The sequence below is a fragment of the Varroa jacobsoni genome, unplaced genomic scaffold, assembly GCF_002532875.2.
Source record: "Varroa jacobsoni isolate VJ856 unplaced genomic scaffold, vjacob_1.0 scaffold_470, whole genome shotgun sequence".
In the NCBI taxonomy this organism is placed as follows: Eukaryota; Metazoa; Arthropoda; class Arachnida; order Mesostigmata; family Varroidae; genus Varroa; species Varroa jacobsoni.
Genome location: NW_019213372.1, coordinates 25,779 through 52,850, shown reverse-complemented (window position 1 = coordinate 52,850; position 27,072 = coordinate 25,779). Strand labels below are relative to the sequence as shown.

Here is a 27,072-nt window from a genome sequence, read left to right as displayed (position 1 = left end):
TCCATGGAAGGATGCAGCTGGGAATTGTGAAATAGAGCCAGTGATTTATGGCGCTCGATAACAAAGAAATAGTGTTTTTCTTTCCTTGAAAAAGAGAGAATAACAAGAGAAAAACAAATGAAAGATATCAGTTTAATATTTTGTAAAAAAGAGACCTCGAGCCACTTCCGTGCTTCTTTTGAATTACAGGTTCGTGCGTCACGATAGGGTCAATGATATTCTCAGGATCTATTGAATAGCTTAGCTTTATAGAAAATGATTCTCTATGAAACAATAAATGTTTACCTGATATTCCCACATAAAACGATGACTGAAAGTTAGCGAAGAAACTGGCGAAGAATCCATCAGATCGATAACTGATACAGTCAACTGACCGAATTGCAGTCTGCCTACGTTTTGCCGAAACCATCTACCCCTTGAAAAAGACACCTGCCATTGAAAGCTATTCTGGTACTGATCTTTTCGACCGTGGGGACCTGCTCATTTACTTGTATGAAGTGCCATTTGCTCGTCACAGCTAAGTGGCAATTAAAATATCTTTTTCTAGTTTCCATGAATCGACAAGGCGGCAATCCCAATACTACTATGACTTCAAAAAGACGTGTTGGCACTAAGTGCGGATCTTTTTATGCTCTTCAAATACCAGAATTTTTTCTGCCTTAATGACCCCCCCGGCTAAAAATGATAAATAAGGTGTGAGGTGGTTTGCATCATTAGGGCGGACCCCCGGTTGTTGACGCAGGAACTGTCGCGCTACACAATCGACTAGACCAGATTGCGGCTTGCGACTGATCCGTAGGCGGTGAATTTGCTAACGATCGATCTACCAGCGGACGCCGACCATCGAAGCGAAAGTTGACACACTACAGTCTAACAGGCCGTAATGTCATTCCTGCTAGCGATTGACAGCAAAATGTGCACGCCAATAGCAAAAAGTCAGCGTTAGCGTTTCTGAAAGGCAACGTCAAACCACCGCCATTACCGCGCATTGTCGTACCGGAGGCGCTATTATTACTGCTCTCCCGCCCCCGCCCCTCCTCCTACCCTACCCTACCCCCCGCGTAGAATGGCATAGATTCTTATACTCCCCAAGTTTTCTTCTACTTTTCGTTCCAGTGAAGTCAAGGGGTTTCACGACGAATGCACCGATATAGATTATACGTTATCAAAAATCTACTACAAATCTATTTCGAATAGTCATCCAGCAACGCGCTGTCTAGCTTTGACTGATGGCGAAAAGAAGCATCGCGTTATATCATGACCAACGTTAATGTCCTCCACTTGAGTAGTAGAGAGCTCTTCGGAACCGCTAGAGTGCCGACGATTATAAAAGAAATGAGCGCTTATTGATCTAGCGAGACCCTACCGTCCGTGCCCATTCCAAAAAAGGGGTACTCTAAAAATATTACAACAGTCCGGCAACGCAGGCAGCTGTGGATAAATGTGTGGACGTACTTAGGAGCTAACTGTTTTTCTTTTCTGTCTTTGTTTCGCTCTCGGAAAGTCCGAAGAATCCCTATAGAGAGGTGGTAAGCCGGCTAAATAATATTTGACATGGTACGTGAAAGAAGTATATGAACCTATGTGAAAAGGCTTTTGAGTGATACCAACTAAAAAAATAACGAATAAACTGTTTTTAACTGTTATATCTGTTGTGTGTTCGAGTGAGTCTACGAGTGGTGTACCGTGCCAATTGAAAATTATTTCGACCCAATTACAAATGGGGCGAGCTTTGCGCCGATCCTTTCCAAAAGCGTTGTTTATTTTACGTTTAACAATCATATGCGTATCAGGCAGCGAAGAACTGCATTGTCTGAACGCGCTTCGAATGGCAACACCTTTACCTAATGTCTATTGGAGGGCCAGGTTATATTAGATGTTTCGATTCCATATTTCACACAGCTTGCATATCATCCCTGCGAACTCTATTGTAAAATGGGTCTAATATGTAGAAGACACAAAGAACCCCAACTGAAACAGTGCGCACTTTGTTTTCACACAACAAGCGTAATATATGTATCAACGGCATGCACACACACACACACACACACACACATTTATATGTAATCTTGGAATAGGCAGAAATATGTGATCACATGCTTCCTGATAATGTTAATGATGATGTGTGTGTGCACTAGGTAACTGAGTTTCATTCTTCCGATAGGACTGACCTTACTGGACAGCCTGATCGTATCGCAGCTTCTGTTGTTGTTGATGATCTTAATGCCCTAGCTCCTTCTGCCTTATTCTTAATCAAGCCAATATCCCCAAACTGTTTCACTCCTTGTCCGGTCCTGAAGATGAATCGCTTCCATCATCGTTGTTGGCACAGTAGCAGTAAGAGATGTCGCTTGCAATCCTACTGCTGCCTACAATCAACCTAACCAGCTGCTCCAGCAGCTAGTGGTAGAATAGCCTGCTATCGCGTACCCAAGGAAGTAATGTTTAGGGCGATGTAACGGGATGGGACTAGGTGGGGTGAAGAGGGGTTCCAGCAGTCAGCTTCGATAACGTTTAACGGAATCTCTATGCTGTTTTTTCCCTGCGTACATCACCGTTGTACTGCTTCTTTGCTGTTATTGTTGCTATCGTTGCTGCCGTCGTTGGCTTGGGGTGTAGGGGGCAAAGGGGCTGTCATCGTCTTCCATCGTCGTTCCTACTTCCTTTTGCTTCGGCCGTCCTTCATCGTCGTTTTCTTCTTACGCCTTCTTTAGCAAAAGCGGTTGCGGCAGCTATTTCGGCTGAGACCACCATAGCTGTCGCCAGTGATCGTTGGCCACATCTGCCACCTCATTGCTGCTGCTGCCGATGCTGCCTGCGGTACCTCGGTATCAACGCCCCGTTTGCTGCCGGCGTCGCTCGCCATTTTGCCATCTCCTGGTGACGCTACCAATTCATTTCGTCGTTGCTGCCAGCACGGCTGCAACTGCTATGATGGAATCACTCTGTAACGGGCCCGTAACAATATCCACAACGTCGGGCACGAGGCGTTAGGAGAGCTATAGCACAGCTGACAGAGCTGCTAGCAGCCGGCAAGGACTGACAGAAGAAATGGAGGTGGGCCTAAATTGTTTTCACTCACAAACTGCGCATAGCGCGGTTCCGGTGGCAGTCGAGTATCCCCATTCAAAATCTCCCCTTTTGTGCCGTTTGTGAGATGTAAATCTCGTCAGACTGCGCCATGAGAGTGCATGTGTTTCAGGAGAGAAGGTTTACTCATATGGACTCCGTCATTTGCCAATAGTGCTCACCGCTTCATGTCTCGTCGTTGCTAGTTCGCGCATGATTTTCGCTTTGTTTGGCTACCGACCACAACGGCAAACAGTGAACTCGAGGTTCTGAGGGAGAAACCAGGGGAAAGGAAGCTTTGTCTCTCGGAAAGACGTTACTCCTTTTCCCATTTATAAGAAGGTTTTCGTAGGCTCATCGGCCGTTATTGAATCGGAAGCAGGGGTGGAGGAAAGGGAGGTGGCGTCTTTCAACACTAGTTGAAAGAGGACAAATCTGAAATTTTTCTGCATCGCAGAACGCCAATGACTCTTAGGAAAAGTACACACACTTGATCTTTCGATATACGTCCGTGCACCGTATGTGGGGAACTGTCAGGCGTTGCTGAGGGAATCAGTGCTGAAATATGGGAACGGATCGAACTGGACAGCAGGAGGACGTACGAATCATCATAGTAAACAATGATGAACAAAGCTACCGCCTATAAATTAACTATTCCTTCGATTAACGCATTTTTTAAGATGTTCTGATCAACCAATGGAATTGGTACAGTCAGTGGCAAACAATCAGCTTCGAATCTTATTGGATCGGCCTACTTACTTCGGGAATGAACCAACTTGGTTGTAGCTAATAATCGCTCAAACGATCCCATTAATAGAGCCTGGAAATAGTTCAATTTTACAAGTAGTACAAGTTAGTCGTTAAAAAAAAATATGATAATGTGTACTTAGATCAATATATAGCCGATACGATGACATTTATAAATTCTACGACCCATATTATTTCATTAACTTTTTAAGCAACTAAGCAGGACGGTACTTGATAGAAGCAGATTTTATACATACATTAAATACTAAGTAAATTCTTTCTGCAGGCTTAGTCACCTACGCCATTTTAGCGTGCAACTGTTTTAAAAGAGTTGTTTTGAATTTTTTAAATTTAATTTAATTATAATACAGCTCAACTTTTTTTTTACAATAAATACGTACTTATGCCTACACATCATCCTGGCTAGACCTGCCACCTTCAACGGCCATCTTTACTAGCTTTTATATAAATGCAGATTTGAATTTGTGTAAATGTGTGCGAGCATTAGTACGGATCTTTACAGCGTGTTTTGTGAGTATCGTGGTGGCCCTATCGCATGTATACCCGAATGGAGAAAAAGGTTCTTTCTTCGGCGTGAAGGAAGTCGTAACCTCAGTATGCCCCCTCGCCAGTTCCTGATGCCACTATTTTTTTCAGGAAGGGGACGCTCCTTGGGCCATTTCCCAGCAAAAGAGCTCGCGCACGCCAGCGGATCGTTAGAGAGATGGCTGAGGTGGTAAACGACGGCGGGAGAACGAGACTTTGACAATTCAGTGAAAGCTGCTAGTGATCATAGTTAGCGTTCTCCATTGCCGCTGAAGGCATTGTAGGCAGGGCCTTTTACACCAACAGTAATGCTTACTATCACTGGAAATGTTAGCTTTCACCTGAGTTCACAGAGTTTTCTAAGCTATGGTACACGATATTAACTTTCGAGACAAAGGACGGACGAGGAAAGAAGCACGAAAAGCTTTTTTGTTGCTGGGAGAGCTCAGATTTTGTGGTTCAGCAAGATGCGTTAGTAGCTGTATAATTGATCTAGGCCGTTTTTCAGTTACTCTTTGTAGGTTCAGGCTTACGGAGCATTTCTTATTGCGTAGGCACAAAGGTATCGAAAAAAACTGACGCCCATATTTCTCCATCGATATGGAAAATTAGTGAATGGCGATAGTATTTGACGTAACGCTTTTGGTCCGGAACGGGAACTTGCGAAGATTGTTGTCTTCTCGCTTATTATGCTTCAGCAGATTTACAACATAATAATAATAGCCTTCGTGCCTACGATGCTGCGAATTGTTGTTTGTTTAAAATTTTAAATCATGACAAACTGTTGTTTTTCTAAGTTTTATAATTAGGTCTGTTAAGCATTGCAAGTTACATTATGAACGTTAATCAGTTTTTCAGTGTATCAGTGACCGCATCTGATTTATGGTCATTGAACCCACGTGAGTCCATGTTCGCATTTAATAATCGTAACTTAATTGTCTTTATTTTGAGATTTGTGAGCTGTCCGACGGATAGGGTTATTGCATTTCTGGGCATACACGAACATTTCCGTACCCGTCGTAAAGCAGGTTAAAATACGCATTTGCAGCTTTTATGTCGTTTCGTTGTTTTTCCGCTTCTATTGTTGCCGCTGCCAGCGGGGCTAGGGGTAAATCCACACTTGAGAGAAGTCTTCACCTAAGCTTAGGCTTTAGCCACGACGTAACCAGCGGCGGTAACGGCAAGAAGACAGCAGTCATAGTGGCGGGAGCAACATAACAGCGAAAGCAGTTGTATCACTGACCAAAGATGGCAGCAGAGTCATTTGTCGACCGACTCTGTCAGACACTCTGGTACCAGCTGAACGCAGCCAGGAGACGTTTGGCCTGTGGTGGAAAACTTAACGATAAATTAACTTTGATCGAAGCAGGATAATCATGGAGGCCTTAGGACAATAGGATTACAATACCTTACAATAGGACATAACAGTTTATGAAAAACGATACCGAATCAATGTAAGGTGTGATGCTAATGCTGCCGCCATTGCTGCTGTTATAGCGTGCTATAGAGTCATAATCTCACCGGTCATGCAAAAAATGTAGAACTATAAAAGCAAAAACCGTGTCTTGCGATAATTTGTCGGAAATAATGTCGTAAAGAAGAGAGTAACCCGTTAGAAACCTCTAGATAGATTTATTGATAAAGTGTTGTTCTCTATTTGCAACGCAGAGCGGAGGAATTAATCAGAAACTTCGTTTATTCCAGTGCTGGCGGTGTCATTTGGGCTATTTTTTTTTCTTATTTTGGTAGGCCAGTGAAACGCATTATTAATAACCGGTGGTAAACAAATACGTAAAATACGTATTCGTATTACGTATTCAAAAATAGACGTTGCAGTGCGATATAGGTTTACTTTGAGTTGCCAGTGTCGATGTTAAATGGGAACAATAAGAGTTTCCGCTATTATTGTTGAAATAATAATTATGATTTCTACGCCAGCATGTGACCTACGGAACGAAACAAATATTCTTCGATGGTTTTTGTTTTCAGCGGGACAGCTTTAAAAGTCTTCAGACATTTATCAAAGGTCTTCGCTTCCTTAGTAAGTGTGCAGTCTTGCCATTTTTACCGTTTGGCCACTGGTGTGGTACCTTCGTTGATGTATTGGTGATTCTCTTTGTTAAAACGAACCCGCCGTATAGATTTCGTATCTTCTAAAAGTTAGCGTGGACATTTGAGCAAAGTATTTCTTCATATGTCGTCCTGCAGCAAATATTGAAAATACCAACGTGCATATATACTTATTAAATGTGCACCTAATTACTTATTAATGTGCATTAATATATGGGCTCATACAAGCGCTACTCGCGAGACATTTATACACTTATATCTGTAGAAATATATGTTTACAAGTGTGAATTTGCTTATATATATGTTCCCTGTGTAGTCAAGTAGCTATAGTAAATCATGTGCCCATAAAGAACCCTGTTATTTTCCTGTTCAGACGCACTTTTTGTGAAATAAGTGTTATTTGTTCTATACATATTGTGACCGATAAAAAAAACTCTAGGTATGTGCATAGATACATCAGCTAGTCGTGATCTTGTCCTTAGACGCCACAAGCTAATCTAAAAAATAAGTTAATTATTATTAATTAGTAGGCTAATTTGAAGTTACCGATAAAGCATGCTTCCGTTTTGGACGCCAGCTGTACCATGCAGTATAACTTAGATAGGTCAAGTTTGCAAACGGATACTTAATACGCTTCGAAAGTTTAATTTGCATATGTCTCTAGTATAGGGTTCCGCAAATGGTCAGCTCGGTGTTTTGAAACTAACTGAGAACTCGGAAGGATCCATTCAAGGAGGACTACCTATATAGGACCATTTAATAAATTCACACTAGAAAATATACGTTGAATGAATTCGCCACGTCTCCTATGGGGTTGCTGACGTACTTTGATCGGTATCTATAGTCTTAGGTATATACGTACAATGCAACACGTAAATCTGATTGGCACGATGCGTAAACAGCGGAACCTTTGATTTTTTTTTCTCTCTATTTAATCACACTTGTCACACAGCGCGTGTCGCCATAATAGGGATATGTATAGAAACTATAAGGCCTTAACTGCACCATTTGGCTTACGAGGGAAGCACAGAGGAATCGATTCGGCGATCTTCATCTAATTTAAAATTTCAGTTCAATGCACGTTTAGGGAATAGTTTAGCACTAGATGGTTAGGTACCTTTTCTAAGGCTTTGTTATAGCACAGGATCTATTACCCGTGTTTTGTCTTGTCTCTCTGTCAGCCATAGGTAATCCAATCACTGTGCTTTTCAATAAAGACGTAGTGAGCCAATATCACACTTCTAGCAAAGTGAGGTTACCTCACTAATCTGGGTACGATTATGTAGCATTATGTAGCTAACCTCGCAAGCACTTCGGATCGTGCTTTCTACAAAGGCGAAGTGATATGTTCTTACGGGTTTAGCAGAGTGAATCTCATATATAAAACACATCGTATAGGTTCTATAGGGTCTTAAATTTTAACCAGAACTGCATCTCCATTAAGGCTGAACTACGTCCTCCCTGTTTCTCACTGTAACTGCCATGTACGTCTAACGTCGACCTCCGATGCGATGCGTCGCATTTCGAGCTAGAGGAATCAAATTATCCACCTTCCCTTAGACACTAGAGCGAATGACTCCTATAAACTCACTGGGACCAATGCGTCCGTGTGCGAGGGCGTTTGTTTTACTGCCCATTGAGATTAATGTTTCTGCAAGGTCAGATACTCAGACAGTGAGCTTCCGATTGGATAGGTGGAAGGTGGGGCTAGTTTAAACAAGAGTACCTTCATAATTGCAGTTCGCGCAAAAAGTTAACACAACTGAAAGAAACTAGACGGGTCGATTTGACTGCATATCTAAGTGGAATCTTATCCAGTAAATTCCTCTGATTGACTTGCTCGTACATTGAATCACCTCGTTGTACCTTCATTACAGACAGTAAATACCTATCCATTAAATAAACATAAATCCAGCTTTCTAGTCAGCCTACTTCGAAATGTTTTTTCGACTGGTAGAAATAAGATGGCCTGCTAAAGCAGTTCTATAAAACTGATATACACATGTACAGGTTGTGTCATCGCTGGATAGGTACACCAACAATCGATATTCTGAAACTGCCAAGCACATTGAATGGCTAAAAACCAAAGGCCTTGCACTCGTGTAAAATGCACAGTATCGAGGCTGCAAAGATGCCTAACACTCAGGTGCAGAACAGACTGAAGCTTGTTTACAAGCGAACTGGTGAACGTTCAGTTGGACAGCATGTACGTACTTGATCAGGCGAAATTATCATTATTGAGATTAGACCGTATCAATTGTGTTTTGGTTAATCGCTGCTATGATAAGGTAAATTATGTACCCTGCTTTCTTATGAGTTTTCGACTTGTGGGCATGAGTGTGCGCCTATGTAAATAACGCTAACAGTGATGGAAAAAGCCCCATGAATTCGCTTCGCCCAAATCACTACCGCATCGAATAGCTTTAGCAGCTCGGCCGCTGGCAAGTTGTGTGTACACGCCATGTATCAGTATACAATTATATGACGACAATACCCCTTACGTCCCCATCGTTAAACCTTTTTCTGAGGAGTGACGCTCCTGATAAGTAAACGGTGCAATGCAGAGCTTGGCTGGGGCCATGACACTTCGCCAGTGTCTAGAGGACTAACATGCAGCCGGCCGTGATATGCCTTATTTTATTATAAACACCTAGCGAGTCCTAGTCTCGATAGTGCGGCGACCAAATGACAATTAATGAGTGTTTATGGCAAAATTATTCAGCAGCTCGTATTTTAGCAGTTATTATTTGCACTTAATTATTTAGCAGTTTGTTCGTATGCAGATGCCTAAATCGAACTCAGCGGTTCCCAGTGCTTTAGCTTTGCCCACTGGGAAGGGCGATAACATGCGATGGACTGTCGAGGGTGTGGCACTGTTCAGTGCAACGGAACGATGGTCGGTGCAAGCGAAACTAAACGATTACATCAATGACAACGGCAATAGCAACGATGACGTCCAGTTGGAAACGGTAAAATTCTTGTTAGTAAGTTGAGTTACGATCCTACATGAGGACGATCATTGGCACAATGAATATATCAGCTAGGCCATGCTAATATGATAATAAATTCCCGTTTGGTATGTTAATAAGATGAGAAGAACCGTCGATGGTTATGTGAGGGTTAAGATGTACACCGCACATAACACTGTATGTAGATCAAATGTAGCCCATTAGACATGTTTGGGCGGGACAACTTAAGGCCTGGGCCTCAGACTGATTTGCGCTGCAGGTAACTATTATCCGCATCTTTGGACTCGTTACGTTTTCTAAATTATAATAATTTATTAATACACAGGGAAGTGTTAACGTTACATTTCGCCCAGTTTTCCTAATGGCCATATACGACAATTGTAGTGTTAGTTAGTAATTATATAGTTTGTTGTTAAATAGCGCCTCATATACATAATGCCTAATACAAAAACGTTGCTAGCTATTCAAATCGGATAGAAGCTGTCGTAACGTACAGAATTTCGTTATCTGAGCTCGGTTCAAGCGGGGCGCCGAACACATCCCTCAATAGGAAGTATACGTTACATTACTGCTATACTAGCAAAGGATACCTGACTGATGGCAAATCCTTGCCTATTGCAGCAGTCTAATGACTATTGTAGAAGTACTTCTGGCGTTATTTCACCCAAGAAGGCTGCTACAAAATAGTGCTAAGGAGCTCCTCGAAAGCGCTATGGAAGTCCGTCCCGCGACGAGCCGGTTTATCGCTATCGAAGCCAATCAACAACGTTCATGAGAAACTACTAAGGTGTACAACGAATGCGTCACGTTCTCTACATGCATGCATGGCTTGCGGTACTGTTTGTGTGAAAATTTTCTCGCACTACCCTACCGTGTCGCTAACTGACCATGTTGAATGAATCATATATTCATTCAGATAGAGGAGCATTGTCTGCTGACGCTTGACGCCATATCTGATATGAAACAAGCGGCCGCCATGTTGGCAAATTGACGGCGTGGCGGCTACAGATCTGCACAGGGTATGTGGCCTGATTGCCTAGTCATCTAACGGCCTGCAATAGACTAGCAAGGCACCCTTTTCGTCCGTGTGTCCTAAATATATAACGAAAACGAAGCTTGTTTCTCTAATTCTTTTACCTCGCAATATATGCCTAATGCCAAAATCCGTCGTACCACATAACGCACAAGTGTGGAAGCGTCGATATAGGTATAATTTCGTATTGATGACTCGGTACTATTGCCATTAGTATAATTAATATCAAGAGCAGCAGCAGCAGCAGCAGCAATGCGTGGTGATTCATGGCTCGTACGATCCAGCAGTATGAGCAGGAAATGCAAAGGGAGACGAAAAGTCTATGAGGTCTATCAGTGATATCCCAGTTCCAGGGGGCCGAACACTGGCAATGGCAGACCGGATCGTCGGGGTTCTGATCAGGCGCCTGGAACCATTGAGCATCAGACGCTGTCCACCTGTTGACAGGAGGCAGGCCTGACCAAAAAATAAACGACGATTATATTATATTGACTGTTTCGGTTTATAACGTTAGTATATTATATTGCGATTTATATTTGGTGCATTAGTTACCATGATTAATATGCTGTTTGTCCATGCAGAAGTGCAGGGCAACTGCACGAGATGCTCCTTCGAAGAAGATACAAAAAAAGGAAGCAAACTGTTTTCGCAGCAAACGCTACACTTACGAACCTGATGGAGCTTTTCTACGTACGACTTAAGCATTCAAAGCAAAATGACGCTGAAATTAATACAGTTGTGTGAATATATATAGAAAATCGCCCGGTCATTCAGCAATGTGCTCTGCGCACGGCTATGTACATATATCTTAGCTTTGAAATCGTCTTAGTGTCCGTCAGTCGGTCCTCCGAAGCCGTGTATCAAGGGTGTACGGATGCTGTACACGGTGCAAGTGTGTCGTTGTCGACGTCTCTCCCTTAAATCCCTTAGCTGGAGGCATTCAGCTATTGGCTGGCCATTCGCCGGTTAAGGGTTGGATGCTGTGGGCCGCAGTAGTGAGCCGTAATCTTCCGCCAATCTGGCTGCACATCCCCTGAGTCCAACCTGCCATCCAACTCTTGAGCTGACGAGAGAAAATCGTCTAAGCGACTTAGCAAGCCTGACAGACGCAACATGTCTGCAGAGCTCTAGCAACTGGTATTGCGTCAAAGTCGTGACCGACTCTGGGGATTCCACGAGACGTTGAACCGCTGTTGACTCACTATCTCGGCAGCGTAATGTATCTGGGATTCTAATGAGAGAATCAGAAAGCCAACGAAAATAATCATGTGCGACACACATCAGTGCGTACCGCCGGGTATTTATCATCTATCGCATTGGCTAGAACGAGTCTTTTATCGTTATTTGATAATGGTTTCTTTAATAGATAAAAAGTATATGCATTTGAAATCGAAAATACCTGAATGAAGACAAGGCTACAATTAAAAGTTTAGCATCGAAGGTGTATCTCCTGAACAAAATCTGCTTGTTACCTGCCATAAGGCTTCTAGTCTCTGGTTATTATATTGGACAGATCCCTAGCTTTTTAAAAATTGGGTAAGGCTCTTACTAAACTGTGAAGATATAATTTCGAGTTAACATTAATACGCGTTTGACTTATATTTTAGTATTTTTTTAGTGGGTAAATAAAACCGTTACTTGGTCTTACTACAGTTTATCCTTGTCCTATGATTTTCCGTGTAGGAACAGGGCGATAATTGGGAAAACTACACTCAGCATAGGCACTCGTTATCATCACTCAAAATCCCATTTTGCAGTAAATATGTATATATTAGTTTACTTCGTTTGTTTAACTTCATAGCTTGTAGAAGTCCTATGGGGACTATTAGTGGCCTTGTCGGCAGTCGTCAGCGCAGCGACTTCAGCGCACCGCAGTTGCTTAGGCCAATCATTTATACAGAATTCATATCTACGCACGATACGCAGTAAAGCGTCAGATCATGCGCGACGGTGTCGTCTGTGTGTATTTATGCTTTTGTGTGTTTCTTAGAGAGACGCACGTTGGTTTGTGGTAGCGTTTTTGTTAATCGTAGTCGACTGCATCCCGCTTGACCTTGCCACAAACCCACAATGAGACGACTAACAAATTAACAGAGCTTAAATTATAGTTTTCATCATCATAGGCCTCCGAAGCACCCAAATACATTAACGGACAATTACATACGCCACATATATACATACACATATGCAGTATACACGCCCAACGGCGAGGACAAAGCAAGTACGAAGTGCGCGAAGAAGTGCAAAGAGCGACATCTTCGCATTTTTAAATAATACTGGTAAAGCAACAACTAAGTGAAATAGCAAATAAGCGTTCCCAACGTCAACAAACCAGCCAGCCAGCTTATACTTCGAATAAATCACACCTTTCGTAGCGAGTAGCCGAGATGACCTCCCTGACAAGCAATAAGCCCCCTCACTATACAATGGCGCACTTGGCGTTTCACCACGGCGTATTCATGCTTCTGCTGGTATTGTCCTAACGCTTGTTATAGACGGTGCGTGATATCGCTATGCGTGATCCGTTCATCCGACTACTAGGCTCCATAAGCTACACTATATACGTACGTATTTCGGCCTGTTGTTGCTGTTTTTTGTGTGCGTATAATTGCGTAACCACTGGAAAGACGACCAGTTTAGGCGGGATTCGCATTACTTCGGCCAGCACCGCCAGCAACAGGAGAAGCATCATCTGAATGGAGTTTCTGCTTTCAGCAAAACCACCCCCACGATATGGGACGACAACATAGGCTCGCTGGTTCGTCTGGTGAAGGCCGTCAGCAAACGGCAATATGAGACCTCACATCACTTCGTATCGCTCACCGCTATAAAGGCATAGCAGATACATGCTTAATAATATTTTGCTTCTTTATTATGACTAATAGTTAGTTTACTTGCGAACTGACGGTAGCAAAAAATGCTTTCGGCACAAAGATGGCGTTCAGTCGGCACACATACCTAGTTGTTATGTCCTCTTTACTAGCTTCGATAGTTAGGACACGAAGTATTACTAGCAAGGAAATTTGAATCGTACATAACACTTACAATCACTGGCACGGGACAAATCCTATCGCTACATATTCATTCACTTCTTGTAGACAGCAGTACCGGGTTTCAGCGATATTGATTTACGTGTCGTCCGTCAGTTTGACGTGCCGTAAGTTCAGATGGGCACGGCGATTGTTCCGAAGAATTACGCGGGGGTGAAATTGCTGCTGGTGGATCAGCCTGTTGTAAATAAGCCAATTAAAGGTACTGTGGCGGGGTGAAAAATGCAGAAAAACATCACAGAAAATAGCGCAGGCACAGCTGGTATTCGAATAAAAAGAAATCCCAAATTAACACACGATTGTAGTTATGATTTATGTTAGAGTGAACGTTTTAAATGATGCAGCATTCATTGAAATTATTTTTCGTGTCTGCAGAAATACACACCCAATGATTAATATATAGGAAATAAGATAAACCGTTATGGAAACGGGCGGTGTCCTGTAAAGTGTAAATGTGACCTTGTGTTGTCGAGACCGCTGCTCGTTGTACGGGTAGTCTTTCAAAAAGTCCTTCAGTCCTGATAGACGATTCAGGTTCGAGCTAACGCGCAAAGCAGGCGTCACATCATTGACTCACAGAAAAGAGGGAAATGGGCTGTCACGCCCAGTACGTAGTAATTAACTGTCCATAGACTATTAATCCTTCAACTCCATCGCCTTGTTATCGTATATCATCGCGCATAAAGCTAACGTGAGCAGAAGAATATTTTTAACGATTTGCTGGTGAAACTAACATTTGAATACAAATAAACGAGTGAATGAGTCAAAGGGTGTACTTATGAGTACTACGCATTGTACAACCCGCTGGGTCCGATAAGTGGGGAAGAACGCCTGGTCGAAGATGACACATGGATTGCAGATAAGTGTGGGCTTTTCGCATAAACACTATTATTACCGCTAAGGATTACTACATTGAGCATTGAGGCTTGTCCAAGTTTAACGCTAGCCCGGTGTTTGTAACTGTGTGAAAATGCTAATGCATCAAAGAAAAATGGGTGCGACCATATATCACAGATCACAGCAAATAGTAAAGAGTCTTTTGTAGGAACTCCAGAATATGTAGTATTAGTACAAATGTAAGCTTTCCAATCAGAATACGGAGTAACAATTATAGATTAAATTTCCGCTCTTCCTTAGAAAAATCATCATTAGTGGTAGTGCTCTAAGAGAACTGCACGTATGCCATAATTTAAACAATATTAGACTGTAATAATTTTCATTTATTATGTGCATAAAATTTCAAATTGAGGATTCCGTTCACGTACGCCAATAGGACGCTATCGTGCGTGCACTTCCGCTGACGTTCCAACTGCTCTATAACGTTCGATGACGGCTGACTGCCACCATGTATGCCAAGTGTGGCTGGCCTTAGACGAATCAGTAGCGACTAATTATAATAAAGTATCAGATAGAACATGTTCAATAAGTTTTTCTATTTATTAACAAAAGTCGTATTTTTCGAGATTCGCTACTACTGCAGCTCCACGATCATTCCTATATTACGGTGGTGCTAGATACTGAATGCGATTATAATGCAGACTACCATTTTTGCCTCTTGGAAGGTACTCATGTTCTGTCATTGCCGGTTAAAAACGGCATGCTATAGGACATAACAAAATGCCGCCCGCAGTCAACGGGAGTAGTAATGCAAATATGTTGTTGGGTTATTCGTCAAGATTTTTTTTCAGGACAAACTGCTGAATCAAATAGGACAGAAAAGGGTTTATTATCACAATAATATTTGGCCTGTTCGCATAGTATACATTCACATAATGCCTACGAACGTACAGCCCGATTCATTGACAAGGCCCTCGCGTTAGTTCTAGAGATACGGTTAACGCAATCGTGTATTACAATCAGTACAACAAAGAAATCTCTTCGTTTAAGAAAGTGGGAAGAATAAATGTTTGGTTCTGTCCGTCAGTCATTAATTAAGCGAACTAGCTAAAGCTATTACTTACGCATTTGACTGATGGGGTATCGGTTCTATGAGGCAGCTATCGGATCGCTTGCTTTGATTCCAGCCTTAATAAGCAAGCTTGACATGTCGTGCATAAATTTCTACAGATATCTATATAATCATAATATCAATAGATATATACACCAGGGGAAGGTGTTACGGATGTTGTGATACGAAAGAATATGCTGGTCGGATGAGAACGTCATTCAGCCCTTTCCGCAGGACGGACTCAGGGATTCAGTAGGGACTCAGCAAATAATGATCATCAACAAGCAATGCCGCCAGCCAAATCGAGATCAAACATGGCTGCGTCTTCGGTGGCAAGCTGTTTAAATAAGCACCTGTCGTATATTTTATTTAATGACTCGTAGCAATTGGTGAAATAACGATACAGATAAAATAACACTTGCGACGATGGCAGCTTGCTAATTTATAGATGGTGAAACACACTTTGAATAGAATTTACCATGTTTGGTTGATTACCAGGGCTGTGCAATTATCCCGTCATGAAGACAATTTTTCTATAAAGTCGTAAGGACAAATCTATATTAGGTGCCTCTTAAGCCGATCGCCATTAAAGCAAAGTCATGTTCGATGGGCGACTGTGCACAGCACAGGGGTACTCCATAAGAATAAACCATTTGGCTGGTACATTGCCCGCTGGCTGCAGCTATAACGATCGTAGCAAGCCACCAGAACCCCGCTGAGTGACGTTATTCTTTCCTGTTCGAAGGCTAAGTCTGCAACACTTCGAACTCTTTTTTCGAATAGGCCTGCTTCACTAGCACGTTAACGGACGTACTTACAATTATAACTGAGAACTGTTACTGCTACTGAAAACAACAGTTGGGCCGCCCCAATTAGATGAGCACCAGTGCCACTGTCGGCGAATAACACTGTCTCAGGCGAAAAGCCGTTTTGGGTTAGCGCTTAACCTGTGCAACCCCAGGCAGTCGACTGTCTTTTCGATTCTGTCTGCCAATATCGCGAGATCTGCAGATGCGCGCATCTCTGGAGACAAAAAAGACTGAGATGCTAGTCGTGTGGGAGTGGGTCGCATCGGGCACTTTCGCTTTTGATAGATTCAGGGTTCAAATTAATCTCATAGGTATATCAAGTTTTCGATATAACCGCGGATACCAAATAGAACTTCACGGATCCTTACACGGGAATTTCATTCCATATAGAATGACAAACATGCATATATGCGCTCGTTCTGTGTGCTGGTTTTCCCTTTCAGGTTACCCCCTCTGCCTTCGGTTATTGTTCTTTTGGTGACCATAACGATTAAGCACAGATGGCTAGCCTACAATTGTCATGCGCATGGAGTTCGATTGGAAACCTATTGCTGCAAGTATTTAGGCCTGCTGTCTAATTTTTTGAAACAGGACGCTTACAGTTAGAACAAGAGTGCGCTTCGCTAGCACAGATTGCTTATAGGGGTGTTTTCCGCACCTCCGGAGTACCACAGCTCCATTTCAATGAAAGAGAAGGAAATAGGGAATGAGTTCTAAAGCCGCTATGCGTTTTTACAGCATTTCAACGAATCGCGCTTCCGCTTTTCGGACCATCGGTAACTTTTGAACAGTGTAAATAAAGTATATTTTCAACCAGATTAATCAGGCGGGCTTAGTTTTTTTTAAAGCTCCCATTCTTATGAACCTAATCATTGTGAAGCATTAGTTTGTCACGCAGGCTCGCCTGACCGACTGGGTTAGCGGTGTTCTTTTTTCACACCCATCACGTTCATCTGTGTTAGTTATCACCTCAGTCCAGCTAATAGGCCCACGATATAGTCAGAGGGGTATTTTTGCTGAGCAACTCCCCCACAAACAAATAATATATATATATGTATATATATATTTTCAGGGCTCAGATCACAATTTCCCGCCTACGGAAGTTTAACTACTAAGCAATCGGCAATTACTACAATAGCGACACATCCGCCAATCCTGTCAGAATACGTGGCAATTGTGGAGTACAAACTTCAACAAAATGTCCTGCTCTTTGCCTTTACCATTAGTTAACTTAAATGTTTATCTCTTTGACGATTATATAGTACACTTCGGTTCGTTTTCCTCAGAGCGATATCTACGTTGTTGTCTTAACGCGCCCTCTATGGGTAGACGCACATTTCACGCAGCTCGGCGTTTGGCGTATATCCAGACACGCTCGCTTAAAATGTCTTTTTAAGGACATGTTTTATTCTCAGATTTATTTCGTCTTACTTTCCTTGGCCATTTTGAGCTTTTTTTCATCTGACGATGTCGGCACGTACGGCCAGCCAAAAATGTGACGATCTGACGGAAATGAAGATAATACCCACTAACATTTATCGCGCAAGATGCCGCAACTATAGAGAAATAAATATTCAACGAGCTAATTGTCTCGCGGCCAGGATACTCCGCCTAATCCATACATGCACGCGCACGGTCAAATGCACACACACCTGCAGAGGTGACGTGCACAATGAAGTTGGAAACAAAGACAATGCGCATATCACTCATCGTTTCCTTCGATGTATCTATATATATATATATGGGTGTTTCTATAAATATTTATGTAGGGTATACCAGCGAAATGGACGCCGAAAAGCCGGTGAAGCGCATATAGAAGAGAGCTTTCTTTCAAGCTGGGTCGTCTTGATGTTCAAAATGGCATCATTCGATGCTATACGATAGTTCAGATGAATGTCACCTTAGATGGATGATGCAAAGCGCTAAGATCACCGATGCTCTTCTGTCAAATTATCCTTTCCATGTAGTACGTCGTTCTATACTGCCCACGTGCGGTTGGCTATGACAGCCAAGCATCAAAAGCCACGTTCGTAATATGAAAACAATATGGAGAAATCTATTATAGAAATAATAACGTATTGTAATAGCAAAATGGCCATATTGTAAATGGCGAGGCTGAACGAAATGGGGTGAACACATATCTAGGCGACCATAGTCCAACCGGAGACGGCAAGGTTCGGAAGTCTTCCAAATACAGATCTTGCCAAGCATTTCTACGTACAATGAGTACCCCGCACCCAGGAGCTGGACCTAAATGCCAGTGCAGCATATCGTCAGCCGCAAACGAAGTGTAGTTAAATTCAAATAGGGTTGCTTTGTTCTACAATCATCGGTACCGGTTTGTGGTACAGTATTAAATATAGATAATGACTTTGGCAGTTCGTGCCTCCATAAAAGAAGTTGCCTTATCTAAGCTGTGCGTACGCGTTACGTAATGCAGATATGATAACATAAGTAACAATTAAACGAAGTGATATTCTAGAAAGTTGCATGAAACGGCTTTGTCAATCCGTTTATCCCGGGAAAACTCCCGGGACGACATTTTCTTAGCGAATCGTCTTATAACTTATACAACCCAGCTACTAGACAACGACACTGAGACGATATCCGATCCCGTTTTTGCTTCTATACTCGACCAACTGTATAACCAGCTCAATGACTCTTAGAAAACGCTAACTTATACTAGATGTTATTAATAATAACAGACGCTGCATTCACAACTTGATTTACAAAGAGTCTAAATACAAAAGATTTTCTAGACGACTTGCAAATTCTACGGAGAAATACATCGTTTCTTCTTCGAATAGAACCCGTGTTCAGAATTGTGTTTGTTTGCCTAATAGAAATCGTTTGAGCTTCAGCACGTGCCGTTGCCGGCAAAGGGCTAGATGGTGATATTCATTAAAGTGAACTTGCATTTTTGATTTTCGGTGTTTTATATTTGTTCGGACGTAATTTCCGTGACGTTTACAGATCGTCAAAAATAATCTACTGGAAAATTATATTCTCATTTACGATGGAAGCACGGATGGTCAGCCTCCTCCGTACGTTGCCACCCGCAAGTATTACCTTGCTTTAGTTTTAATTTCAGCAGTTGTCCTTGTTTGCTACCCCGTCATTACCATTACTTTTAAAATCATCCACACGCGTCAGATTCGCAATGGCGGTTTTTTCTGCCAGCATAGAAAACGACATTAGCGACAGCTAATGCTCGAGCCTCGTACTCTTCTTTCCGCTCTGCCTCACGCCTTTTTCACGTATATACCAGTAGCAGCTGTACGCCTCCTAGAAGAACCAAGATCACTTGGAAACCATTTGATTATCCTTACACATTCTACTACTACTACTACTACTACTACCACTATTATTATTGTCGTTGTTGATTATTAGGTACGATATTGGCGCTCTATTTTAGCTAAAGGTTTCATTTTCCTATTATAACTGGCAGGTCTGATGAACGAAACGGAAAAACTGTGACGAAGGAAAACACTGCTGTCTTCACTAGACAGCATACTGATCCACGATAACTAATCTAGCCTTACCATATTGAGTGTGGCATCGGTACTGTGAGCTTGAGTTGAAGAATACCCAGCCCTGTCAGTATGCCCCGTGTGTGGCTTGGCGGTTACGATTGCCTGGGTGGTGTCCATCCTGATTGTCCGCGTATGTTGATACATGTACATTTATATCCATGCTGGAACAGCAGCAGTAAAAGCAGCGATATTTCCCAACGGTTAGGAGAACGAGTTAATAACGTACCAGTTAAGATATATTATTAAAAAATTGTACTATTACACAAGCCGGCCTGTCGAACGAGCAGAGTATAGAGCACACAACTAACTCCATGGCAATCGTATGAAAAGCCGCAGAGCGGCCCATGCTACAAAAACCAACGAAAAACTTAAAGGGACAAAATACAAAACAACTGGATAAATATAAGTAAACAGACACAAAAAGAAGAATAATTAAAGAGAATCACGTTATTATAGTATCGTCTTATGTTTCTGCTAATGGAAAAATGTGCAAAGGTCGTTATGAACGATAGACGGACAAACATAACACGATGGGATGACTGTGGCAGAAAGAATAGGGCGCGACATCGTTGTCAGGCTTTGATTAAACCAGCGTAGGACCAACGCTTGCGACGCTTGCGATTCGCTGTCTTGTCCTGACAAGACAGCGAATCGCAAGCGTGAATAGAAATGGGAATAGCAAAGATAGTACATCGGAATTAAAAAGAAGAATTATTCTTCTGTTTCATATACTTGGAAAAATATAACGGAATCACTATGTCTACCGTCGAATGAGGGAAACCACTAGGCCAATTCAGTCTTGCCTTTTCAATTGATTTTCCAATGTTAGTAAATTGGATCTTCTGACTGCGTAACCGAATCGTGTTAGAGTGTGAAGTATAAATGTGTATTCTGTTTATGATGCTATGAAAAACTTTAAAAAAAGTTTACTGTGTATGATTTTTTTTTAGCCAACTGAAAATAACACGTACTTATTATGGGACTATCATAGGCTCTTTCGCTAACAGGACTTATCTGTTGTTATAGTACAACTCTACGGGATCATACTAGGTGAAAGCGTTTTCCCCGATCCTGATTGCTAACTTTAGTTAGTTAAATTAAGGCTTAAGGAAAATCGCGGATAGCAGCAATGTCGGGGTGAGGCCGAAAAATCTAATGTCGTGACAAAATAGAACCTTTGACTATTTGCGAGAATTCAGCCGTCCGAAACTCGGTGCCGTGAGTTAGAATATTGTCTTTTGCAACTATAAAAGGCAGAATCAGTAAAAGCAGATGGATTATATGGTGTCGTAATAACCCTTTATGGTGTCATCGATGTTGTCGCACGAATCTCTATTATTCAGTAGAGGGCGTGCATGTGTGCCTATCTGCTGACAACCGATACACCCTTTTCCGCCAGGTAATGTGACGACACTATCAGATCTTAGCAGTTTGTCTCTTCCCATTTAGCCATAGCTGGGTGCTCGTGGTCTTTCTCTCCATGGATGCTGCCCATAAATACCCAGCCCATGTACCTGTGAAAGGAGAGTCACGTGTGATTCTGACGACACTCAGAGGGTAGTTTCAAGAAGAGTTATGTTTACATCTTCGAAGAATCGTTCGACTGTCGATTGTCAAATGGTGCAGGCTGACGCTTTGACGTTTTCATAGTGAGGTTCACTCTTTTAACGAATCGGATCGGCACACTGAAGCACTTTGAAAACTGTTTATTCCTTCCCTCTCTAACCAATTACTTAAACAGGATTTGTAAACTCTGTTACGCTACTGGTGATGTCGTTATTATATAACTAAGTAATTGGTGAGGCGGCAGAGAGCAACTCGCATATTTAAATAGGACAACGTAGTTAGATGTTGAAGAGCAGTACCCAAATTGCTCCAATCACTATGGGTGACTAGCCATAAAAAGCTTCTATGAGATCTACCTGGAAGCTGGCTGTGTAAACAGAAACAGAGCATAAATAATGGGCATTTTCTAAAGAAAATTAAACTAAAAAAACTGTCAATGAATTATCGCGGGCCGGTTGTAATATCGTCGCCACCAGCTACGGCGCGCATAAACGAAGCTAAAAAAAAAATATATATATATATATATATATACGCGTAGACGGAAGCAGATCAACTAATATTAAGAGGAAAACCGATCTTTATGATATCTATTTTGTTCCAATAAGAATTTTGCCTTTCATTTGAAGGGGGTCAATAAACCCTACCTTCGCCGGGACCCCGTCTCATATTTATGGCTACATAATGGTTTTATAAAGGTCGTTCGATGGCATAACATCGGACCGTGCAATAACATCTCGAGTCGAATAAGACTCGTTCAATTGCGATTACTATTATTTTATTATCCTGGCGGCAATTTATGTCAGGAGATGAGTTATAAACAGTGGCGTTGGGTGAATATGAATATCATCGATAAAAAAAAGTTTACAGCGTCTAGACAGCCACTGCTCCCCCCGGCTCTTATAGCCCGGACTGTATTACCTTTTTTTCATTTGTACTGGCGTTATCTGAAGTGATAACTCCGTACGACAGTATTATTTAAAGCATTATAGAGAACATTCCGCTCATGTTAGAGTAGTTCTTCTGTTACCTTGTCTCACGGTCATCTGAAAAGTTCTATTTTTTTGTTTCCATTATTATTGTTATCAACGGGAGCAGATTCAAACATCAAGGTAAGAATGCACCGAAGCGCCTCACTGTTGGAGGTACCTTCTTGACTCGGTTCTTATCTATCTATTAAATAGTCTCTTAAATAGACCAACGACAGGCGATAACGAGCGAGAAATTTTCCCAATCGCTGGCGACTTTCGTAGATTTAGGCACTCCTTTCTTGAACATTATGCGAAGGCGAAAGTTCTGTCAGAAAAAGAGCGCCTGCAAAAACGACAAATCAGCATCAAGGGCAAAATCGGGCGAAAGTAAGTTTTTCATCGCGTGAGAACAGGCCCAGACAACGTTTACGAGTGTGCGTGACCGAGGTACGTGCCAAACGTGGACGCCAGTTCGATTCTCGTCTGACCGCCACAAACGATGGCTGCAATTGAAACTGCTTGGTATCTCAAGATTAGAGGAAGTAGCTTGGATTTCAAGTTTCTTACCGCTCCCCCTGCTGTTTCGCACTCTCGCTGCTTGTGTGAGAAGTTCGATGTATCAGAATCTCTGGATACATAAACATAATATCATGCTGAACTGGGGCATGCAGAATGCATTGTGCCACATACTGATACTTCTTACGGATTTGGAAGCTTCTCTAAATCTATTACCCGAGTGCCTGTATCGCATGAGAGGTATTAGCACAATCTTAACTAGTCCAATTGATATTAGAAGTTGTTTTCTGTAGAACCAAGTTAATTTTACAAGTTTGTTAAAGAAAGACTTGTAGCTAGAAGTAAAGTTTGAGTGGATCTGTATGTTTACAGGCAAATTTCGACCCGTTTACACGTTAGCCTCGATTATAAATAAAAAGTTGGTTTATCTTCCGAGTTCTATGCGGGGCAAATGCTTTTAATGAATTGTTGCCTATCACTGATATTTCCGGTTCGTCTTTGTGAATCTCGACGTTTGCTTGATGTTCGTCCGCGCTCACTTACAGTTTTTGAGTAAACTTTTTTAGAGATGTTACGGGTGTGAACTTATTCCGAAGTTATCGCACAACAATTTCCTTGCTAGATTATTAAAGTTCAATAGAAACAGTTCGATGACGACTGTATAGGTTAATTGAATGTCTGTCGACTAGACGGCGTAGGCATGATTGGGCCAAAAGCTCTTCGAAACCGTCAATAATCCGCTTGCTGTCACCTAATTAAAACGAAGCCCACGACATGGGCGGCTGTGGGCTCACCGCTGACGAGGTGATCGATGCCGTCTTATCTATCCCGACCCAAACGGCATACAATAATATAGTTAACGCTGTCTGAGGCTGAAGAAATAGCCAACAGACGCGCTCTGGGAGAGAACTCACGATGGCGGCGGTTTACTAGTTGAGCTGTTTCTAGCTGGGCTGAGCTGGCCGGCCGGCCGGCTGGCTGGCTGGCTGGCTGGTGCTAACGCCTCTCACTAGCAGCAGGCAGTAAACGTCACGCGAACGTCATCTGTTCCATACGACCACAAACCACAGCGTAAAGAGCAAAAGCGACGATTGCTACAGAAAGCTTGTATGTCTGTGAGTATCGGAATGCCTGCAAACGACAAAAACAGTATGGCCATCACTATACAAGCCTTTCTCGCTGACTGGTAGTAGTCTAGTAGGTTTGCTTTTGCTAGCTTTAATCCTTGACCATCAAATCCCGTCTGTAACAATCGTTGCGGTAGCACAATCACCTGAACACTTAGCTTTGCCTGCTTCGCTGTTATGGGAAGAAAAGCTAACCATAGTGAAATCAAGCAATTCCGCGTAGCCTCGTGTCGGCATTGGGGCGCCAGCGTAAGTTTTACAATCTAGCAGCAACCATGACGACCTAACGATCGGTCGAATGACCGTCCAAGGCGAACTCACTCTGTTTGGTGGATCATTCGACATCCGTTTTCGTCACAATCATCGTCATTGTCATCATCACCCGATTCGTTGTTTTGTGGAGTGATCATGACGGCAGCGCTCGTGACGAGGAGGAACTGGTACGACGACAACATGCGTTCTAAAAAGGGAATATGTGAACGTTTCAAAGGTCGAGGGAGGCAGGCAGGCAAAGCTTTCGTGCACGTACATACCTTCAGTAAAACCGATTGACAGTATATACAAGCGTCAGCGATAGCACATATCGCTTAACATCTTCAGAGTGCATAAAAGCTAACCGGTTAGTAGGCCAATCTCAAATATCAATCGTTCTTTTCCATGGCCGACAGGCTCGTCAAAAACTATCGTTAAACAAGTGATCCCCAGTTGCCCCATTCTGTCTCTTCCTTCTCCTTCTCAAAGACAAATCACATCAAATAACTTTATAAATACTCGCACATCCCATAGGAACAGATGGAGGTGGACTTGAAAGCCATAACATCGTTAGGCTTCTTTTGCGGTGCATTTGAGACCACAGCTGATTCGTATAGGGTACCGAAGTTTGTTGCGCGGAGGGACTCTGTGTCTTCTCTCAGAGACTTTTCGTAGTTTTCGAAGACCCTTTTTACAACTTGCAGACGAGGACGGCCACGTGAGGTAACGGATCCCGAAAATGCAGCGAATGAGTAAAGACTAAAGAATAGATTTGCCAAAAGCAGATAGAAAAGCCAAAACGAATACGCACACGACGAATCACCGCAACTACAGTGGAAGAGGGGAAACGCGACGGCGCCATCAGAGACAAATCCAAACGGAGACTTGAAAAGATCTCATCGGCCGCTTAGATGAGGCGGGACGGGTATTTAAGATTACGGGGTTCTGAAATTTCGATCTGGACTCGAAGCAAAGCGCTGGGGTACGCGCATTCGCAGGAATGTAGATAGGGAAAAAAAACAATAAATTCGATTTAATTAAGATCAGCATACATTGCTGTGTAGGGGCCGAGCTGGCGTCGAGAGAGGTGACGTCAAAATGCGAAAAAATAACATTGCCACTGATAAATCAAATAGAAAGAAACTAACACAGATAACTGTAAAAACTGATCGTGATACGTTCATATCAAAGTAAACCTATCCAATGGAATCGCTTAATTACGCATTTGGTGCCGGCAAAACGCCGCCGTCATCACAGAGGAGACCGAGCCTGACAGGCCTTATAGAAACAATAGTTTGCAACTAGGGAAGGCGAAAATGCTTAGACGTTCCTTTCTTTAGCTTCTTGGACTAATAGCATTTATATTTGATGCTGGATTCAATAAAGCCGATACAACAACAGCTTAAAAATGGCGCATTAGAGTTTGGTGTTGCTGCGAAAATATTGCAATTCCTTAAAGAAAAAAAAACTTTATTTATCGTAACGTGTTGGGCAATTCGTAACTGCAACCGTATCTGTTTTGGCAAGTACTTGATTAATACTACCTACGGATTAATTCTGAACATAACGATTCCATTTGTTTTATCTAAATACCTTTTCATTAATAGTAACCGATCAGTTAACTGGATAAGTCTATGACATGTGATCGGTCAGGAATCAGCCATCATTTGGTTGTCTAGTTACTATGCACCTGCGCGCACGCTACCTACTGAATCCCTAGGTCCCCGGTAATCGGCAGTGGTGACAGGTTCATTCCGTTGACGGCGCCATTTGCAATAGTCCTCATTGATTCCATATAAACACACGCCCCTCACGTACCCCTTCTCTTGACCTATACAGAGCGGTTTCTTATGCGAATTTTCGTTCCGTTACTCTTATAACTGACGAAGACCTGCCTCTCTTTAAGTCTTATACCTGTTTCTCAGTATTCAAATACACTCATATTCATGTGTACTCCGGACCTAGGCAGAGGGATGAGTGCAGCTCCGTGAGCTCGTTGAAGGGGTGCGTACCGCTTGAATACAGGCTGGTCTAAGCCGCCTCATAAAACCTCCCCCGCTCGAAAGGGCAGCTCATTTCGCTTCAGAAAAAGAGCTGTTTTCCTGTCTGTGTCGTCTATTGAGCTTAAAGGGGTTTCTTCTTTGAAATACAATTAGCCTTCAGAATGTTCGACTTTGATTCCGGCATGCTTACGCTTTTTTGGTAGTTGTTATGGTATGCGGTACCGCGGTACTGCGGTATGTTACCTCCCACTTTCAGTCTTTCTCAACCCCCCCCCCCCCCCGGTCGCTCGCCCCCCAGGTCGCTTAACTGCTTAAACACCTTTTCAATCTTTCCAGTTAATTTGCCGCTACACTCATTTGAGCTTTTTTTTTGAGGCGACGATCCTTCTCGGAGATCTCCACCCCCACAGCGCGTGCGTTCGAAAATTCTGTACCAGGAGAGAGCCAGCTGAGGCCAATATATTTCTGGTAGAGACACTAGCGTCATCATCACCGTTAAAGCCGTTTTAGCACAGATGATTCTTTGTATGAACATAACGGGTATGGCATCTCTGCCCACCAGATAAAGATATGCAGTTCAACGTGTCCGACGATATCCTACAATTTTTCTTTTAAAACTGAAGATTTTTTTCGGCAGTGATGTCTAGATGGCAATAATCGGCGGGAACCCCCCAAAACCAGCTATAATACCACAAGTACGCTGGGGCTAACTTTGCTTTGGGCTCCTTTACGACTAAAGAGCGTTGTAATACTCACGTTAATGAAACGTCACTGTATGACAAACTGAAACAGGGACTGTGAATGATTTTGAAACAATATTCTCAGCTGAGAATGGCTGTGTGACTGCCGAGCTGCCCAACCCGCCC

At 42.6% G+C, this 27,072-nt stretch overlaps 3 long non-coding RNA genes across 8 annotated transcripts in view; 1 reads left to right on the top strand and 2 right to left on the bottom strand.

Annotated features, from left to right (window-relative positions):
- Positions 1 to 5,146: 5,146 nt before the first annotated feature.
- Positions 5,147 to 27,072, bottom strand: part of LOC111260731 (uncharacterized) — a 35,034-nt gene continuing 13,108 nt past the window's right edge. The window contains exons 1-5 of one of the 6 annotated variants that reach the window (XR_015311177.1): positions 23,368 to 25,565; positions 19,784 to 19,935; positions 19,311 to 19,526; positions 13,480 to 13,662; positions 12,914 to 13,259 (exon numbers count right to left, since the gene is read on the bottom strand). This is a non-coding gene — a long non-coding RNA (uncharacterized LOC111260731). Of the gene's footprint in view, positions 6,565 to 12,913; positions 13,260 to 13,479; positions 13,663 to 19,180; positions 19,527 to 19,783; positions 19,936 to 23,367; positions 25,566 to 27,072 lie in introns of those variants that run through there. The other 5 variants (XR_015311179.1, XR_015311180.1, XR_015311178.1 and 2 more) reach the window with 5 other exon arrangements.
- Positions 10,400 to 12,203, bottom strand: LOC147753462 (uncharacterized). Its single transcript, XR_015311181.1, has 3 exons — positions 12,083 to 12,203; positions 11,236 to 11,665; positions 10,400 to 10,890 (listed from the first exon to the last, which is right to left on the bottom strand). It is a non-coding gene; the product is annotated as an uncharacterized LOC147753462 (long non-coding RNA).
- LOC111260732 (uncharacterized) overlaps positions 22,274 to 27,072 on the top strand; it is a 17,338-nt gene continuing 12,539 nt past the window's right edge. The window contains exon 1 of the long non-coding RNA XR_002680515.2: positions 22,274 to 22,449. This is a non-coding gene — a long non-coding RNA (uncharacterized LOC111260732). The remainder of the gene's footprint in view (positions 22,450 to 27,072) is intronic.